The sequence below is a fragment of the Coturnix japonica genome, chromosome 3 (genome assembly GCF_001577835.2).
Source record: "Coturnix japonica isolate 7356 chromosome 3, Coturnix japonica 2.1, whole genome shotgun sequence".
In the NCBI taxonomy this organism is placed as follows: domain Eukaryota; kingdom Metazoa; phylum Chordata; class Aves; order Galliformes; family Phasianidae; genus Coturnix; species Coturnix japonica.
This window is the reverse complement of record NC_029518.1, coordinates 87,302,516-87,322,610: the sequence shown is the minus strand read 5'-3', so window position 1 is coordinate 87,322,610 and position 20,095 is coordinate 87,302,516. Positions and strand designations below refer to the sequence as shown.

At 39.4% G+C, this 20,095-nt stretch overlaps 1 long non-coding RNA gene across 1 annotated transcript; it reads left to right on the top strand.

Annotated features, from left to right (window-relative positions):
- The first annotated feature begins 315 nt into the window (after window positions 1–315).
- LOC107312194 lies at window positions 316–2,635 on the top strand. Its single transcript, XR_001554429.2, has 4 exons — window positions 316–941; window positions 1,149–1,216; window positions 1,810–1,906; window positions 2,147–2,635. It is a non-coding gene; the product is annotated as an uncharacterized LOC107312194 (long non-coding RNA).
- Window positions 2,636–20,095: the final 17,460 nt, after the last annotated feature.

The following is a 20,095-nucleotide window of genomic DNA, read 5'->3' as shown; positions in this document are numbered from 1 at the left end:
TACGTAAATGTGGAAGGAAAAAGGGGTCTTAAGTGCAATTAAAAGCAGGCAGTATCTGACTCAGTTTAGAAAGAAAATGGATTGTCTCCTCATTTTGATACATAACTTAGACAACAACAAATAGTCTGAATACAACGGTACGAAAACTTTACAGATAAATAATATGCATAATTTTTTCTGTATTAAAAAACAAGGAAGATGTGCAGTGGCAGTACAGAGGGATTTATACTGCCATGCTGATCTCTTTTAATCCCAATCTCAAATACTTTCCTGGAAGGGGTATAGTAAGGCTAATATTCTGTGAGCTCCACACTTATTCCCGTAGTGGGTGTACTGACTTCACTAAGACTGCATGTGGAATTGTGGATGTTTCCTATTGTAGCATGCTAGATACTGCAGGTAGGTAAGGAAAATTCTGGAGGCTGGCCGATGAAGTCAGCTCTTCTTCTCTGCTATCTTCCAACAATAACTTCAAGCACCTGAAGAATGTTAAGAGTTCCTATGGCTCACAAATATAGCTGTACTTTATAAAGTAAGTCTACTGCAGGAGAACAAGTCAGTTTTTATATCTTTCAAGCTTGCAATGGGCATCAAGATAATCCAATTTGACCTTTGTTATACTTGCCCTCCATTCCTTACTTATCTGAATTTTTTCCTGAATTAGTTTCTGCTTCAAATCTGTGCAATGAGGCTGAGTGAGGTTATTAGATAAATGCCTGTGGCCTGAGAAGCCTGAGGGGTGGCTGTAATGAGAAGATTTCTCCCAGCTGGTCTAAAATTTTCAAATTACTCACCTGAGTGCTGAAAGGGAGCCAACATGGTTTCTTTTGAGGTCTGTTGGCTCTGTGGAAGGTTGAGAATAAGGAACAGTGCTATCAAATGTTGAGTTTCAGTTCTGTAGTGCTAACTCTAGAGGAGCTCCAAGGCACTTTGCTTCTCCTGTAAGGAAAAGAAAAGCTACAGTACATGGTGGGGGAAACTGATGGGAAACATGGGACACTGGTAGGAAACATGGCTAGAAAATAACCAGCAAAGGTTAAATGGGAAGATAAAATAGTAGGGTAAGAGCAATTAGCTATGCTACTGTAGGGAGGTAATTTAATTAGATGATTTGGGGAAACAATTTAGGTTGTTTTTTCTTCTTTAAGAAGTGTTAACTCTGGACTACTAAGAGGGAATAATAGCAAGAAGACTAAGCAAAGATAATCAGTAATGGGTAAGTGTGTCATTCTCTGTGGTGACTGATTTCAAGGCAGGCTGACAACACAGGAATGAGAAGGCTAATTTTAAAAAGATATAGCATTGTTCCCAGTTTTATTCTTGCTTGAATCACAAATGGCAGGTTGTGGGTTTAGTTTGGCCTATTAAAAATCTACGTTTCATATCTGGTTTGAGACCTGATCACAATGGTATTTATGCTTCACAGAAGGAAAGAGATTAGACCCAGATCACTGATCACTAGTTTGCCAGAGAGAAAGTCCAGGTGTGTTTACTTTATTCCTTAATTTGTTAATCTTTACCTATTTCTTCCAAATAACCCACCCCTAAAGCACAGACATGAAAAAACATTTAGGTGCTCCAAATTGAAGTTTTCTGAGTCAGCTTCTGTGAGACAGCAGTTGCTTATAGGGCCCACAGGGTTGCTTTACAGCTGGCCCCAGGCCCCTGTATGCAATGGAGTGTTCTCTGTTGAAGTTGTCAGATCAGTGTGCAGAATGGTCAGAGAGAAATGCTGTGTGTTGTCATTGGGTCGCTGAGCCACAGGTTTTGTAAGACATTTAATTTGACTTATTTATTTTTTCTCTCTAGGAAATCTCTTTGATGCCACCTGTCATTTCTGTTGTGACTGCCACGTTCAGAAGCATTATATGAGAGTAGCTCCAACACACTTCTGGTGCTAAGAATGGTAAGTGACTTAATGGGAGCTCTATTTTTTGCTTTAAGGATTGTGTCTCTTTACTTCCTATAATGAGCGCTCTGGGATGGGGTTTCCTCCAAATTAGAACAGTGGCTGTTGTGGGGCTGACATGGGAGCTTGCTTGGAGAGCAGAACAGCAGTGCCTCTGTGGAAAGGACTGGGAATTATGGAGAACTGGGAATGAAACGCTACAGCTACATAGACCTGTGCTTTCTTCTTTTCTTGCAGAGCTCCTTTGAGAAGCTGAGGTGATGGAAGATTAGCAAGATACTCTGTACTTGCACTGTAAATAACTACTTTCTTCTACTTGAGGGACTGCACTAGTTTAATTCATGTAAAAATAGGGATAGAATAGTTTAATAAACAACAACAGTATAATAGTACAATAAACAATAGTAGTTTTACCACAAATACTTTTAACCTTCTGTAAACGCACTGAATCAGTGTCATTATGGTAGTTATGGGGAGTTCATTGTTAACGTTATCTAATTACAAAGAATGAAGAAGTACACATTTGAGCAGAGACCAAAGTACTCTGCAGTTTCTTTAATAAAAGAGAAAGAATGGTCTGTTTACAGGGGAAAATCTTGGTGCCATACCCATTCCTGCATCGATTTACTCTGTGATATTCTCCAGTCCTTGAGGTGAGGATTTTGGAACATAGATGAAGTGTTTATGTCTGTGTTTTGCCTTTGAATAAAAGTGGCTTGATTTTCAGAGTGTCTCGCTACCTCCTAATTCCAGTGCAAATCATCATTGCTTGAAACCGAAGTGAATTTGGCATCTGGGGCAGTAATTGTACTTCATCTCACTCACTGCAACTGATGTTAGTGGTGTTCTCTGGGTTTGCTGAGCAGAATTTCACCATTGGCTGAGCTCCTTAGGCTAATATTTTCAAAGACAGCTACAGGGAATTAATGTTCAAATCAGGATGTTGGTGGGTTATTCCCTTGGATTCCTTTGGGGGGGGGGGGGGGGGGGAAGAAAAAAGCGCCTGGGTTTGCTGACACTGACCATCTAAATAGATAGTGGAATTTGGTTCTGCCATGCATGAAATCTTTATCGAGCCTTGTTCAGAACCCAGAGCTAAAACATTCACAGAGTAGTGATCTCATATTAATGATGGTAGTGATGTGATTTAATAAGGAGAAGAAACACAGCTTACTATTGTAACTTGTAATTCTAATGCATTTTCTCCCAACGTTGGAAGGAAGTATTTTCCATTACCTCTCAAGTTTCTTTTCCAAGAGAATGAAATTTCTTATTTTTCCAGAACTAGGAGCACCCTTATTCTTCAAACAAGTTATCAGTTTGTAGAACTCTTTTAAAATGTACTAGTTGGCAGAGGAAGAACAAAAGGCCTCAACCCAAGGCTGGTGTGGTGGGGGATGAACTGAGTCATCATCAGACAAGTCAGGTGAGGGTTGGTGCTGCTCAGTCAGCATCATGGTGAGGGATGCAGAAACAGGAATTGTGTTTCTATGCAAACTGTTTGTGAATATTTAAATTCCCATACTTCACTTAAATGGAAAACAACATTTTTCCCCATTGCCATGTGGTCTCTTATTCAAGGCTGGAGTTTGATGCTCAGTTGGGAAAAGCGTGTCCTGCATTTATGGCTGTGTGGAAGCATGCATTACAAGCTGGTGTTACAGAGCAGTTCGTGCAGGGTAAATCATCACCCAGCTGCCCATTTTTATGCTTGTGCCACATGGTTATGAGAGGTAATACAAGGTAGTTGACTTTCTAGGAGAGAAGGCAGCCCTTGGATTTTATATCTCTAGAAGAAGAAAAGGTTTCTTTGCATTTCTTTAAATATAATTTGTGCTTTTTACAGTGTGAATAACATTCTTTAATATCTATATTTAGTGTAGCAACTACAATAAATCTGACTCTGAAACATAAGCCCAGAGAGCGTCTGTTTCTTTTTGTTGGAAAGCCTAACTGTGATAGTTCTGTTTCTTTCATAGGATATTTTTCAGCTTTCTTTGCGAAACTTTTTGTTTCCTATGAAGGGTTTTGTCTGTGTTTGCATCTTTCACTGGAGCTTGTACAAACTTGGAAGTACTTTCACAATATGCCAGCATTCACTTTCCTTTCAATTCCGTCCATTTCTAGAAGAAAGAAAGTTGGCATGCTGTGGAGCTTGAATACAGTATGTTTCCTCTTGTCATACTGTTCCAGCAGTCAGGCAAAGATCACACGTTTTTTTTTTCTCTCCTCAGATGGCTATAAAACATTTTACACTAGAAGTTTTCAGGTAACTATTGCTGAACCAACACACAACTGGCATGATTTATCACAATGAACAGAACTGGCTCAAAAATATTCATGGAGTCGGTGAACATTCAGAGCTCGATCTAAAATTGTTTCATATGAGGAAAAAAATAAGAGAGCATTTAATAGAAGCTTCAGGCTTTAATCTCTCTCGGCTTTACAGACATGCTAGCATATGGATTCACATGTGTCTGCCATGTGGTAGAGTTTGTACTTCTCAGAATCCAAAGCAAATAACATTTTAAGCTTTCTTTTTTAGGGGAGAAAAGGGAGAAAACATACTAATAACTCCTACAACTGAAGAGAAAAAAGCTCAGACTACTTGATCTATGTAAATAGAGAATATTATCAGGAGTCACAGCCTGGGATGTTCAAATATGTAAAGACTCCTACATACTGCCGCCAAGAAAGGAGAGGTGAGGCCAGGTGATGCTTGCATGTGAAGCCTTTGGGGCAGGAGATCTAGAAACAGAGGGTGAATATTGAGAGAGAGCAGGCTGTTCTATTGATCAGGAGAAGACAGGTGCCTGTAAGTGCCCATTGCTTGGCCCGGGAAGGCATGCTGCACCAGCTGGGAGTGTGGCTGTGGCCCCGTGCAGAAGTATCCTAACCATCCTTCCACGGACTGCGCAGGGTGTGCTCCGTTAACTTAGGTCTGAGGGTAAATGGCAAATCCCCATCTGGTACGTATATAAATATAGCAGCCAGCTCAGAGCAGGTGGACTCTTTGGCTTTCCGGTGGGATGAGCCTGATGAGTCTGATTGCAGGATTGGTTGTCCATTATGAAGAGTTTATTTAGAACTATGTTCTGTAATGCTTTATTATTTAACAGTTCTTTGTGTATTGCAGAAGGTGAAAAAAAAGACAAACTTCAGTATATTCTTACAGCACTTTACATACAGAAAATGCATCTCATTTGATTTCTCTGTCATTTAAACAAACAAACAAAAAAACAAAAACAAACAAACAAAAAAAACCCAATAACATAAGACCCAAACAATATATTTTTTCCAACAGATTAATCTTAGGGATAATTAGAAAATTAAAACATCCAAGGTGTTCTTATATAGATAGAAGAAATGTTATTAAAAATAAGCCAGGTTCTGAGTAATGGTATAATTATCTTGAGCACCAGAGGCAAATGGCATTTGCTAGTTGCAGGACAAAACTTTCTGTCAAAGAAAAGATTCAGAAATTTCTAATCAAACCCACAGTAAGGCCCCGTTCTCCACCTTCCTCATTGATGACAAAAGCTTGTTAGCTGTCAGAAGGACGAGAGGAAGTATATTTACACCAACAATGATGGTGGGCACACTGGCCTGATAGGTGACCAGCCCTCCTGTCCACTCTGATTGCATGACAGCTGCCCGTAGTTGGCCACACACTTCTAGGTATAGATAGATGCATTCTCGTTGCGAGACCCTGCAGACAGCTGCATTCTTCCAGTCGGGTGCTATAGTCAGCTCGCTTTCAGTGGCTTATATTGTAATCAGCCACGTTCTTATATTAATATGTTATAGCCCTTCCTCCTTGGGCTGTATGTTGTTACCCTGTCAAAGTCACTTGCTGTAGTCAATCAGGCAGGCACAGCCTGATAGGTGTATGGAAGAGACAGAAGTTTTTACTGTGAGGGAAGCACATATGCTGTGGGTCACTGTAGCACTGTAACCTCATGCTATTACCAGACCTCTGTCCTTTAAACTATAATATGGAGTCAGATGGCATAGCCATATGCTGGCTTCCACACGTTTTTCAGTGAAGTCACTTCACTAGCAAGGACTGTGCTGTCAGTTCCCAGCGGCCTCTTCTCCATCCACTGAGCTGGAGTGTCACACTTTATTTGGCATCTGTCCCTAAGGTATGGCTCCTTTATTCACCTACATGCTGAGGGATCTGGAGATTTTGCCTAATGATCAGCTTTTAAAGTTTCTCAGGACTTTTACATTAACACACTTCCCCTCTATCCTTCACCCCATTTCCCAAATCTTATTTTAATTGCAGAAGCTGTCACTGAGAGGAGAAAATGGAAAACTGCTTATTCCAGGGAAAGGAGCGAACAGCTACAAACTTCACCGGCTTCTAGATTTTAACGAGCCTATTAGTATGTGGAAATGCCTAGCTCTGAGTGTGCAGGCTGCTAACAAGCAGGAATCATTTGTTAGGTTGTCTTGCTTTATATAACAATGCACTGCCTATGAAAAGCTAAGAGTATTGGAATAAAGCAGTCCTTTCTTTCTGTCTGTCTGTCTGTCTTTCTTCCCCTTTCCTCATGGGTTTATCAATTTGTGGCATATTGTCTTTCAGACTGCAAGATGTTGGTGTCATCCTGCATGTCCCCATAGTACCTCAACCATTCTAGAACTCACAAAAGCTAAATGTCTATCAAGGGCAGCAATTAAATCTCAAGATATGTCAGATATTGTGTGGCATGCTGACTGTCCTTGCACTGGTCTAATATGAGGGCAAAAAGAATACAAGAGAATTGCTAGAAATAACGTTGGTTTATTTCTGTGTTTCCAATTCACCTCCCACTGATATGATCAGCTATTATTGTTTAGTCAACCACTGCTATTTTCATTCATGTTGTACTTGGGCAATCACGTTTCTTTGAGATGTCAGTAACAGTAAATTGTGGGACTTCAGCTGTTCTTGTCTGCAGACAATACAGTGCACCACAAGGAGCTCTCTCTGCTTACTCTTTTGGTTAATATGCAAAAAGAGACTAGCCTATATTCTGTTACCTGTTCAGCATCAGGTAAATCTTTATACTATATAAATCATCATACATAAAGATTACCAAGTAAAATGCAATAACATAAACCATATATAACAATTACTGCAACTAAAAGATGATGATTCTTCAAATCAGTAATATATCTTTGTGCCATCATTTGATGTCACCTCCGAGTGACTCAAAGTGTCACCTTTGGGACACTATGTCAGAGAAGCTGTCTTTTCTGCATAAATAACAAGACAAGGCCATTATCATGTATGATCATTAAAGGCCCCCAAAGTATTTCTTATGGGAGTAGAGGTGAAGTGCCTGGATTCACTCCAAATTCCTGTGCAAGTAATTTTAATCTACTTCCTCTAACTCCTCCTATGGCTTTGCTAACATCTTTTATTATTGCATGAATTTTCTGAAGCTGCTGGTTAGGAGTTGTTGTTAAACTGTTATGTATGTAAATAAAGCAGAGCCTTGCGTAGTGCATTTTAGAGAACCTGAAGTTATGCTGAAGTTGAAAGTTTTCATTTAATTGTAAACTCACTCTCATAAATAAAGTAACAGACAAAATCCCCTCTTATTTACACACAGTCTGGCTTCACTGCATTTACTGTAGTTACATGTGGTGTAAATTGGAGCAGAATCTAGTTCATTATTTCTAATTCTGTTCTGGCTGGACAAACAGACGATGCACCCAGACAGAATTGTCATTACATATAAAAGAAGTGCTTTACATATTTTCAACGTATCATTAAGATGCTTATTTGAGCTGCAGTCTAGGAGCATCTCAGAACACAACCCCAATGACATTGCAGCTGTTGTGCTTGGGCATTAAAAAGGCAGTCTTTCCTTCTATTGTAATCATTTAAAAATTACCAGCCATGTGTGGACTCTAGGAGCCTGACCCTCAACCCCGTGTGAGCCAGGATAGGAGTCAGGGCACGTCTTTCCATTGGAGTGTGCATGCTTTGAATCTCTGTATGGATTTTGAGAGCCTGGCCACTGATATGAGATAGTGGACTGTTTACTGAAATAATTCTAACTAGTTAATATTTAAGGGTTACTCTCATAGTAGCAAGCATTGCCTAGGTTCGTTAATGGGCTTTTTAGAATGCTTCTGTTAGGGCAAGGTTGGAATTCCTTCTCTCAAGTGGAATGAGGTAACTCTTTGGTGCTGGGACAACCATCTGCACAGCCTTCTCTGCCACAGCAGCCATTTGACTCTACAGAAATAGTGCAATGTTAATCTGTGATTCACTACAATGTGTGTGTCTGCATTGGAGGGGTAACATCGCTCTTCCTGCAAACAGCAGTGTTGTATGAATGTAATCTTATCTGATGTTACGTTCCAAGCAACATTCCCTTTTGCCACGTGCTGTATCTATTAAGCATTGGCTCCTTCCATAAATTTTTCAGAGCTATTTTTGTCACAGAGGGGGGTCCCATTCTGATATTGCTGCGTGTATTGCACAACTGTTGAACATGGCTGAGGGCTGTGCTGCTTGTCATGATTTGACCTGGTTTCTGTGACAAGAGGGCAAAGGGACCCATGGATCCATGTCCTGGAAAGAGGGAGGTGAGAGGAAAGAGAAAAGATAGGGAGATGGACCTAGATATAAAAAACAACAGCTAAAGAAAATAAGAAACAACTTAGTTTACTAAATACAGTGGTGGAATGTGAGATAAGACAGTATAATACAACGTGATTGAAATTGAAGCTGATAAATAAAATGCAAAAGAGAGTTTCTGAAACTTTTTAGAGTTCTTACTCTGAGGCTGTAGACGAAGGGGCCAGGGAGCAAAAATGGAACTCTCATGACTCTTGGTCCATTTTATCTTTCCCTCCAAATGGAAAATAGAAAAATGAAGTCTTCCGAGAGTTGTAGTCCATTCTTCTTTTCTGAGACCAAGAGCCTGGAGCTCATGAAGTATACAGTCAATCTATGGGATTGCAGCATTAACTCCCAGTGCACTGCATGATATTATGATGTGGAATACTGATGAAAAACCATGAAACCATGACACTGCTTCTGGCTGCAGTTAGGCCCAAGAAACATCCTACAGTTCCACATGTGGGCTTCTGCTAAAGGGTGTGGCATGAATATTGCTAAATTATCAGAGTTCATTGGTTTTTATTTTAGCTCACACTGTTTTCACTGGAATATGTTGAGCAGACCTGTATAACTATGTTCCCATTACAATTGAAAAGCATGTTAGAGGAAGGTTCTTCTCATAATCAGGATGTGAGTTCTTGCATCATCTTACATAAGATGGCAGAACTGTAACAAAAGCTCAATCACAATAGGCAGCAGAACCCCAGGCTTATGCAGTTTGTCTCTTAACCTGTTGCCATCTATCACCAAATCACCTAAAATTCAGGTTTGAAGTGACCTTAGTAAGTCATTTTGTACAATCTCTGCTTCAAAGTATTCTTTACCACTTACTACAGAAAGTGCATTTGCAACAGCGCTGTGATTGTGAAATAGTTTCAGCATTTGCATTGGTGAGGTTTTGTTTAGTGTTTGTGGCAATGGCTTAGTTTGCTTGCAGGAATTAGTGGTCTTTAAAAGAGCCACAGCAGATAGATACACAACATCTCTACAAATGACTGAATGTCCAAAGGACTGACTGGATATAAATGTACACAAAAGCCTACCAGTAATGTGGAAAAAGTATCTGGAATTATTCTAGGACTATTTTTTTTTTTTTTTTGTAATTATAAGAGAAATTTTAGGAAATGAATATCAGTACATACAAAATAATTCCCTTTCTAACTTGTCTTAATGCAGCTGGATTGTCTTCTGAGATGCTCATCTGTCTGGATGAATTATTTCAGTTTTGTCTCAAATATACACTGCATTTGACGAGGGAGAGAAAGTAATCTTCACAGTGGGAACAAAAATGTAAGCTTTGTGAAGAAAAACTTGAACAAGTGTGTTATTGTAAGGAAAAGTGACCTTACGATTTCTCAGTTTGTCATGGATATAAGGTTTATTAAACATCATAGAAAAATGCTTTAAGTCTACAGACATTTCATTTGTCAGTATGAACGCAATGCTGAGCTAATTGGTTGAAGAATTTCTATTCACATCTTTCATATGCACAGCATATTTCCTCTTTCCTTTATTCTTTGTCAGTTTTCAATTGAGACAATGCCTGTAGGATCTCTCTTAGATTGCCAGAGAGCACTGGAAAACAGATGAGTTTGCTGCATAGAGGTATAAAACCAGGCTGATTGCTTTAATTCTGTCATTTTGACTTGTACTGGCAGAGTGATTCGGGGACAAATTAATGAATTGAGGGATCTAATAGCACCCTGTGGTTTTGGACAATATAAGAAGGACTATTAGCATTCAAAGGAGAGCTGTGAAGGTGGGGAAGGGTCTGGTCTGCGTGAGGAGCAGCTGAGGCTGCAATGAAGAGCAGAGGAGCTGAGGGGAGGCCTCATGGCAGCTGCAGCTCCTCACAGGGAGTGCAGGGCAGCGCTGAGCTCTGCTCTCTCCCAACAACAGGGCATGAGGGAATGGCATGGAGCTATGTCAGGGGAGGGTTTGGGACAGGGTCTACAGGGCAGTGGTCACGGCCCTGAGTACCAGAATTCAAGGAGCATCTGGACACTGCTCTCAGACACAGGGCTTGGGTGCTCCTGTATGGTGCTGAGGGTTAGACTCAATGATACTTATGCATCCCTTGCAACTCAGGATATTCCACAATTCTGTGATTGTGATTCACCTTTTTACTGTTCTGGGATAAAGTGCATTGAAATCTGCAGGGAAATGACATCTGAGAACAAAACTTTATCTTAATCATTAAAAATCCTTGAAACCTTAGGTAATAAGAAGTAATGTGGTGTTTAATTGTGAGCTGAAGTACTTAAAATTTAGTGTGTTCAAGTCTGATTGCATTCATCTTGAATTAGATCTTCAGCCTGGACTATATAGCATGTAAGACTTCAAAACATGCCAGAGAATAATATGTTTCCCAGAGAGTGACCAGACTGGCACATGTAATATACCTGATGTTAATGGTTTCTGAGCTCTGTTATGCCTCATCTTCAACAGTAGTAGCTTCTTCCAGACAGCCAACCACTCTCTGTTTTTGGTTTTTTTTTTTAATTTATTTTTTATTTTAATTTTTTTTTATTTTTGGTGGTTTTTTCCCCCATTTTTCTTTCCTTTTTTCTTTTTTTCCCCTACAGTTAACAATATCATGTTCTGCACACAGGTGGAATCTCACTGGTACTGAGAGGCCATACATTATAGCCATACTGGACTTGAAAGAGTTTCCCCCATTTCAGTTTCAAGGATCTTGCTGTTCTTTACAAATTTAGTCTTCTCTCATTTTATCTTTGAGAATGAAAAGAAAAAAAAAACAAACAAAAACCAAAAACCAAAAAGAGCCTGAGACAATTAATAGAAGTTTTCATATCAAAGGAAAGCAGCTTATTTATTAAATTAATAATGCTTCCTTCTTTTGGACTTCTTTCATGGGAAAATACTGTCTGAAGCAAGCTGAAACAAGTATGAAGCAGAGGTCTGTATCATTTGTTATCTGGGCTCTGTGTAACTGTGATGCTCACTTGCGATGTTATGAAGAGGTTGAACTACACTGTTGCTAATAGAACATGAGTCTTGTTAGGAGCAGCTGAGGGAACAATTTAGTCTGGAGAAAAGAAGGCTCAAGGGAAACTTTATTGCTTTATTTCAATAAAATGATTTATTTCAATGACCTGAAAGGACATTGTGGCAAGGTGGGGTTGGCCTCTTCTCCAAGATAATTAGTGTCTAGACAGGAGATAATGGCCCTAAGTTGTGCCAGGAGAGGTTCTGTTCATATATTAGGAGAAATTCTTCTCAGAAAGAGCAGTGAGGCAGCGGCACAAGCTGCTCAGGGAGATGGTGGAGTCTCTGACCCTGGAGGCATTCAAGAAACATGGGGATGTGGCACTGAGTGACATGGTTTAGAGGAACTGCATGCATAAGCTAATGGTTGGACTAGATGATCTTAGTGATCTTTCTAACCTCAATCATTCTATGATTCTAATGGGGAAAAAAAAAGAGGTGGCTGGGTACATTGGACCTCTCCTGGAGAAATCTTCATGTGATTCCTTCCCTAACAGCAAAAGTGGCTATTGCTACTTCCAGGAAGCTCCTTAGTTTTTGGTGGAGAGTTTTAGTTAGAGACCTAAGTATAGGTCTCTTTGGAGACAACAGAATGCTTTATTCTGTGACTAAAAATGATTTCCGTGTGCAAGTAATATCTGACCAAGAATATGTACCTGCAAAGGTATGTATCTGATGTGCCTGCTTACTGATTTAAAGTCAAATTCTGCAACCTTATTTCAATGTAAGCCAATTCTCTCCAGAGATTGAGGACAGAGTTCATCCCTAGCACCAATGAGATCTACCACAAATCGTATAATTCCAGTATATGTATGATGTATGACTTGTAACCTTCTCTGTAGAGTAAATGGTTTGTACATCTCTTATGGAGACACAGTAAAGAATTCCAGCACTGTGGCTGAACTTCATTCTAATTAAATTGCCCCCCTGCATTTACAAACAACTGAGTTTCTCTTGCCCACTTCTGTATAAACAATAATTACGGTATAAATAACCATGAATAGTTTGTAGACTGAATCTGTGGTGGGCTGAGTGAAAGGTCAGGAAGAGTTTAAGAGAAAGTGTTATCCAAATAAGAGAAAGAATAACTAGCACAAAAGTTGTTATGTTTTTAAAACCTTGTTCTTCATTGTTGTAAACTACCTTTTTCTAAAGAAGGGAGTAATATGCGAATTCCACATATGGACTGTGGATTTAGTAGTTTTCCATCTAGGAACTATTTTTTGAAATGCCATTCTGTGATGATTATTTTTTTTCAATTAAAATTATTCTAAAAATTTTTGAAACCCAAATTCTGAGTACTTCTCATTCTAAACATCTGTCTGTTTTTTTAGGAATGCCTTGGATTTTTGTAGTTCATTCTTTTTTGTGAGTGATGTTTGAAGTAGTATCACCATTTTTTCTACAGTTCAAATGCTGAGGTCGGGGGCTTTCCTAAATTTGTTAGTAAAATATCATTCTGGAAGTAATTTATCTATTTTAAAATAACATTTTATTTTTTTAAGGGGGCAAGTACATGAAGGACAAAAATGGCATGAAATATATTTCTGATTTCTGCAACATCTACAGACAATGCAGAAATCATTTGTCATTTCAGTTCTGTAGTTTCCTATTTTCTTAAGGCAAAATTTTCATCATAGTTGAAAAAACAGCTGCTTTATAAGAATAACTACTTTAATGTTTCCAACTGTGCTTCCCAAGTAGATTTAAAAATTCTCTCTTCTGCCTTTCTCCTTTAGTTGAGGTAATAGATAGGAAAGAGAGAAGAGATTATTTCTACACTGCCATTAATTTAAAGCTGGGAAGCCACATTAGGACAAGTTTAGTTCTGTCCGCAGTAGAAAGTGTTATACGTGCTGTGCCTGGATGTGTGAAACATACGGTTTATTGTACAAGGACTGGACACTACTCAGAAGGAAAACAGAAATGGATACAAAAACTTTTGTCCTTTGCAATGCCCACATTTAATTACAAAGAGCTTACTGAAAAACACAATATAAACTAAATAATATCTGTAAAACACAACAAGATTTTAATTTTTATGTATACATTTTGTTGACAGCAAGAAGAATCCCACATGGTATATTCAGAGTCAGTGCTTATATCTGATCGAAGTAATTCTACCTGTCCTTGCTATTATAGCTCAAAGCACATCTTAATTCTACATGCAACATACCTGCCTGCTCCTTCCTTGCTAAATATATTGTTAGTGTGCATTACAGCCTTGTCTTCATTTGAAAAAATAAAGCTCTTTGAGAAGAAAAGGCCTCAGTTCTTCTCAGGTGCTCCACCTCCCACTTAACCAGCTTGGGAATGCCTCCTACGCTATGCTCAGGAGCCATCCCTGGGAACAGCTGTCCCCTCATGAATCATTCACAGAGGTGAGCTGTGATGATGAATGATCAGCTGTGAACAATGAATAACATTATGAGAAAATAAACACATTTCCTTCTAATTTCATCTTTTCCCCCAGAGGTTGGTCAAGGCCCCATGTGTCTATGTGGCAGAATAACTTCAGCGATGGAGAAATCTTGAAGTCCTGGCTATTGCTTTTGGAAGACCCCACAGGTCTCCTCAGGGTGTTTTCTGACAGGGTGAAAAGGAGAAACAGCAGTATTGGTGCGGTAAGACATTAGGCACAGACCAAGAGATAGGAACATTTATTGATGCCTTTAACTTTTGTTGTTTTCCCAGATTTTGGAAAGTTCACGAAAAATTGAGTGACTATTTTCTGGCTGCCTGGGAAATGCCAAGTCACATGTTACTGTTTCTGCTCTTTGACTGGCTGCCTTCTATAGCTAATCAACACAGTGTCATTTTGAAATCCACATCTGGGAACTCTTTGAGCTAAATATGCACTTTTCATAAGCTCTGGCAACTGTAAAGCTCCAAATGCTTGAATATTCAAGGAAAATAAACACACATGCTAAGAACGTGACAAAATGTAAATCTTTGTCAAGTTTGGAAGAGCAGTCCAGGATATCCTCTGCACTCTGTCCCTGCTCTTCACTCTACTGTGCTCTGTACCACAAGTAGATGGCAGAAACGTGTGTCCCTTACATAAGATGTGTTTGCAATGCCCCTGAACTTTTGGCGTCAGTTCATAACGTAGTGAACTGGATCATGCCAGTTTAAATATATCTGGTCATTTTCCAGTACACTGCTCAGCTGTCTACCTTTCAGAGCCCTAGCTGGCATCTCAGTTAGCTCAATATGCATTTCTGTGTTTGCTAATGCTACCGGTTTCTCTAGTGGGAAACTGGATATTATTATGTGGAGAGGACGGGATTTGGAACCACAAGATCCAGAGTTGTTTTTGGTGGTTACGATGACTTTCTGCAAACTTCTGGTGGCACTCCTCTGGCTTTTACCATTTAAAGCAGATTCGCAGACCCAAGTCTAAAGAAGTGCCCCCCTAATTTTGAGCATGTGAGTAGTCAGGTGGTATTAGAGGAGTGAGCGCTGATCTCTTTTAAGTTCAACCTCCTGCCTGTATTTCACAGTATCTAAGGATACTGAAGTACAGTAGAGATAACATCAGACTGAGTGGTACTGTCATAGGTCTAAATGGCTTCAGGTTTCTAAAACTAATCTGTAAGGTTTCATATTGTTTTCCTGATACTTGCACCAGAAATAAGTAGGTCCCTCTGCGTGAAAGAAGCCTTCTCAGATCCTACTGCTCACTATATCAGATTAACTCCTTGCTCTGCCCAGTGGACTCAATGAAAACCCCATGACTGTTTGCTTATATCCATTCTTTCTCCTTCAGTTTTTCAGTGTGACTATATGGAGTCATGCATAAAGGCTGTGACAAGAACAGTCTTCACTGGTGCAACTTACACTGATATAGATGGACATAAATGCTGCTCCCAGCAATATTTCCATCCTGTGGAGAAGAACGCCCACATGCTCTGAGAATCTCCCATTTTGCTTTTTCCCTGTCTTTGAAAGAATAATAAATAAGGCTTCTTAATAAATCATAAATTAATTATAAAGTGCATGAAAATGTTATCGGAAGAAATTAAGCCCATGCTCCTTGCTACGGCTGAATCGAGGTGTCTGTCATATCTTGACTTCATGGCAGAACGCATTCTGAAATTAAGATGAATAACTTAATTTCTAGCTTCCAATGGTTCCTCCTCATATACTGCAAAAAGGGCAAAGCAGAAGGGAGGGAGGAAAGATTAAAAAGAGCAGTGCCAGTTATTTGGGGAAGTCATTGTTTGTCTGCATTTGGGAAGAAAGGGACACCATTTGGCAGCATGGCATGTCACCGTTTTGGTTCCAGCTGATGATCATTGTGTGAATTGAGCTGTAAGGAGAGCTGCCCATTGACCAGCATTGATTGCTGTTGTCGACAGGTGCTAATGTTCATAGGGCAGATCACAGCTGCTTGTACAGGGTTCCCATTATCCTTTGCTGGGTATTGATTCTCCCTGTGGGATGTTTCCTTCCTAGCTGTGTTAATTTTCAGAGCACATATTTGCATTGGTTTGTGCTGAGAGGGATAGTCAGAGGTGCCTTGGCTATGTTTAATGGCCTTACCCCCTCCCCTTTTACCCCCCCCATCCCTTGAGTCTTTAGAGACTATGTCTGTTGGGATCCAAGTTTCCTCTAATTATGGTGCACATTAAGGGACAGGCTCTATGAGGAATATCATTACTATTCCTGTAATTGCTTCAGGTGCACTCAAAAATTAATCAGAAAGCACACAATGGGTTTTTTGTTTTGGTGTGGGTTTTATTTTGAGTCATTTCTGAGCCTAAAGACTTGCTATGTATGTATAGAGCTTACACAAGTGCACTGTGGAAGGGATGGGAAAGTAGATCAGGAGGATGCCAGGGCAGGGACTGTTGCTCCCTTTCAGTGCTATTTTGGTGATGCACACAATTGATTAACTGATGGACCTCAGTTACCTGTAAACCAGAGGGAAATGCGATGCATTCCTTTTGAATTGGTATTAATAGCTTTCAGTGTTGAGTGAATTTATGGATTTGCCTATTGGCAGGTATCTGCATGGCATCGAGAGATGTGGTAGGATCTTGCAGTGTCTTTTGGTACTGTGTACGAGTAGTTATAAGAATGGTGTCTTATCCATCTACTTTAATAAGTCAAAGAAGCCTAAAACAGTTTTTTTTCCTCTTTTTTTTTTCTTTCCCTGAATAGGGAGGTAGTGCTAGTAGTAACAGCAAAAATATTCAGCGAATGAGGATTTTGCTTAGTTTTGACAAGTATAATTACCATCGGGCAAATGCTGTCTCCACATATGAAAAAATATGATAAATTTTGTCTCTGTAATGTGGCAATGGAACAACTAATTTAGGTTCACTGAATAAAGTATATCTTTGCTTGGATAAATGGGTCCCAGTTTGTAATTCTTCCTTAAGGCATCTTAGTTTCTGATGTCTGAGTAGAAAGAAGAAAGTACATCTGAACCTATTTAGCCCTACAGCTGAAATAGTTAGGTTATGGCTCTTCTGTAATCAATAACACCCCAAAAAATGGATATAACTATCTTCAGCCCTGCAGTTTAAATGAACAGGTAGTCATTTGTAGCTGAATAGCCTTCAGCATGGGGCCAACATTTGGATTAAAACCTTTGGTACCATACTCCAATATTTGTGATTTTCTAGTGGAGGCATTATAATAAAAATATTCTTCAAGCTTCATGATATCAGAGTAGTTACCGCACCTGGGAAGTATGAAACCTTAAATATTATATTCCAGTGCAAAGCATTTTCTTGCTTTTTTAAAACATCTTTCCTTTTACTGTATGTGCATAGCTTTGGAATGGTGAAGTATACAGTCATGAATATTGGAGTCCTTTTCAGATCTGGCATGCTCACAGTGCACCTTTCAAAAATGTACAGTGGGTGGGTGGATTAAAAAAAGATGTGAAAATACACACAAAAATATACATTTGGCAAAAACATGTAGGGGTTTTCAGCAGCATCTGAACAGCTAGCAGTGGATGGTATTCCTCTTTTTCTGCTGCTGGAGTTGCTTTACCTTTAACACATAGGGTTTCTGCTCATTTTGACTTTTCCAGGACTGCAATTGCCTCTGTGGTTGCTGGAGTGAGCAACTTGTGCTGCAGTGCATGCGGTATTGAAAGATGTGGTTTAATCCTCGGTTACAGGACATCAGCTCATTTAAGCAGCCGTAGTGATGCAAGTGTGGACAAGGGTACAAGTCATCTCATTAACTGATAACTGCTGTATGCTGTTGGAGACTGCAGACTTAAGCTACTCCTGAAATGAAAAAAGCCAACTGTTTAAGATCAGCTGGGACATCTAATTTAAAAAGTTAAAAAAGGAAAAAAAAAAATAAAAAAAATAAAAAAGATAGTAAGAAGGAAAATCTCATCCTAGTTGAGAGCCTGAGTTTACTCTTGCTTAAGCTTGGATAACTCAGGAGAAATGAAACAGAAATTAGCACAGAGAAAGCATTGCAAAAGCAGTAAAAACAAGATCAGAATCAGTGCCTAAGAAAGGCAACAGGGAGGAAGGGGAATGTTAAAGAAATGCCGGTAAGGATTAGATAAAGACCTGGAATATTTATTAACCACTCATCACAGTGCTCTTCCTTTGATCAAGAATGTGAAACTTTTTCCCTTTTTATTTATATTTATTATTATTATTTGTGAACAGCCCTTGCTCATTGGAATATCCCAGTTTTACTTGCTGGGCTTGTTTTAGTGAGTCTGATCCTTCTCAGCAGCACAGTGTTACAGATCTGGTGCTACTCATTGTATTCTCTTTTGCTTCCATAAAGGAAGCGAAAGGGGAGAAATCTGGCCTGTGGCTAGAAAGGAAACTCATGAGTTAAAAAAAGAATTATTGAGAGGGATTAGAAATGCAAAAAATAAATTAAAGAGTTGAAGACTTAAAAGAGGCAGGTGAAGCTGGTAGACAGAGCTTTATTGAAGAGGGTGGTGAGATAGTGTGCTGTGTAAGACAGGAGTTAGCTGAAAGAGAAGAAAATAATTAAATTCAAATAGAAGGCTAATTAAAAAATAAGAGGAGAAAAGAATATATTAAAAATGGAAAAGAAAAGGAAATAGAAGGGAATGTGAAAAAAGGAAATGTAAGTACTGAGAGGTAGGAGATGAAGAAAAATATCTTTATCTAAAGCAATTGTACAAAATAAAAAGCAGCAGCATTTTTATGAAAGTCTTTACCTTTGGATTGACAGTCACCGTAAAAGATCTCCAAGAAAAGGAATTTAATTCAAATTTGACTCTAGTTAATTAAGACACCAAAGTAGATTACTGATTTGGACAGCAATTAAATGCAGTTGTAGTGAAGTTGTCAATCAGAGCAATTGCAACACAAATTAGACACCAAGAAAAAGGAATAAAAATAATAAACTTGATCCTGGTTTTGCTGAAAATATTAACAGATCTCTCACTGACTTCTCTGTGTTAGCAAGAAGCCATACTAAAGAATTGGCTGGTGCTAGGAAAGAGAGCAAAGAACAGGTGTTAGAGTCAAATGGATGATTTGAGCTGCAAGCCATGATGTGAAGATGGGGAGTAAGAGCTTCCTTCATACCAGGTCACTGCTGCTTCCTGGTCAATTCTGCTATACTTCTGCCAGGCCAAGTGAGCAGCTGAGCATGGGACTGAATCCTCCCTCTTCTCTTTGAGACAACCAGCATGCACAGGGTAGGAAGGAAAGTGTGCCTCCGTCCCTAGGCTCAGAACATACGTGAAAGAATCTTGACAGTCCTTCAGAGGACTGATACTGAGGGACAGTTCCGTCTGCAGAGACTTCACCACCCAGTACTTCAGGCTTTTCCTGAAGATGCACTTTAATCCTTAAACAATAAAGGGATGAAGTCTTGCAAATCCCCAAGCATGCAAGTTATTGTCCATAGATTGAAATGGAAATATTCACCTAAGGAACATATCATATATTGTTACCCATACTGGTTGAAGCAGTAATGGGACTGAAGGTAGCCTCTAGCCAGGAAGATGCTCAAGGCTCCAAGAGCTGAAGGGATTTGCTAGGCACAGATCAAATCTTCTGTATGTGCAGCAGTTCCACTCCTGTGAATTAAGTTGATCTTTTTTTTTTACTTTGTAGAGTTGTTGTGAGAATAAACCTGTGACATTTTGGGAGAAAGTGATAAATGAAGCCATTCCAACCCACCTCACAGCTGTACAGTAAAATAAAGGTCTGCGTCTTTTGGACAAACCTGCTCTTGTGCAGTTGGATGCGTTACGTCTCAGAATGTCCAAAATTAGTCATTAGCTGCCTCTGAAGAGGTTTTGTCTGTGGCCCCTGCTAGCCCAGGGAGCCAGGACACCCCATGTGTATGGCTCAGTACAGAGATGTGGGAGAGGGAATGCTGACTGGGATGATGTTGCATAGGCATAATTTAGGATGGTATACAGCCCAATGAGTTTAACAGCCCTGGTTAATGGCATCGTTACCATACTACACAAACACCCATTGAAATTAATTGTATTTCACATAATAAAAGTATTGTGCATATACTCAGCTATGTAGAACATTAATGTCCCTTCAAAAAGTCCTAAGAACAGAAAA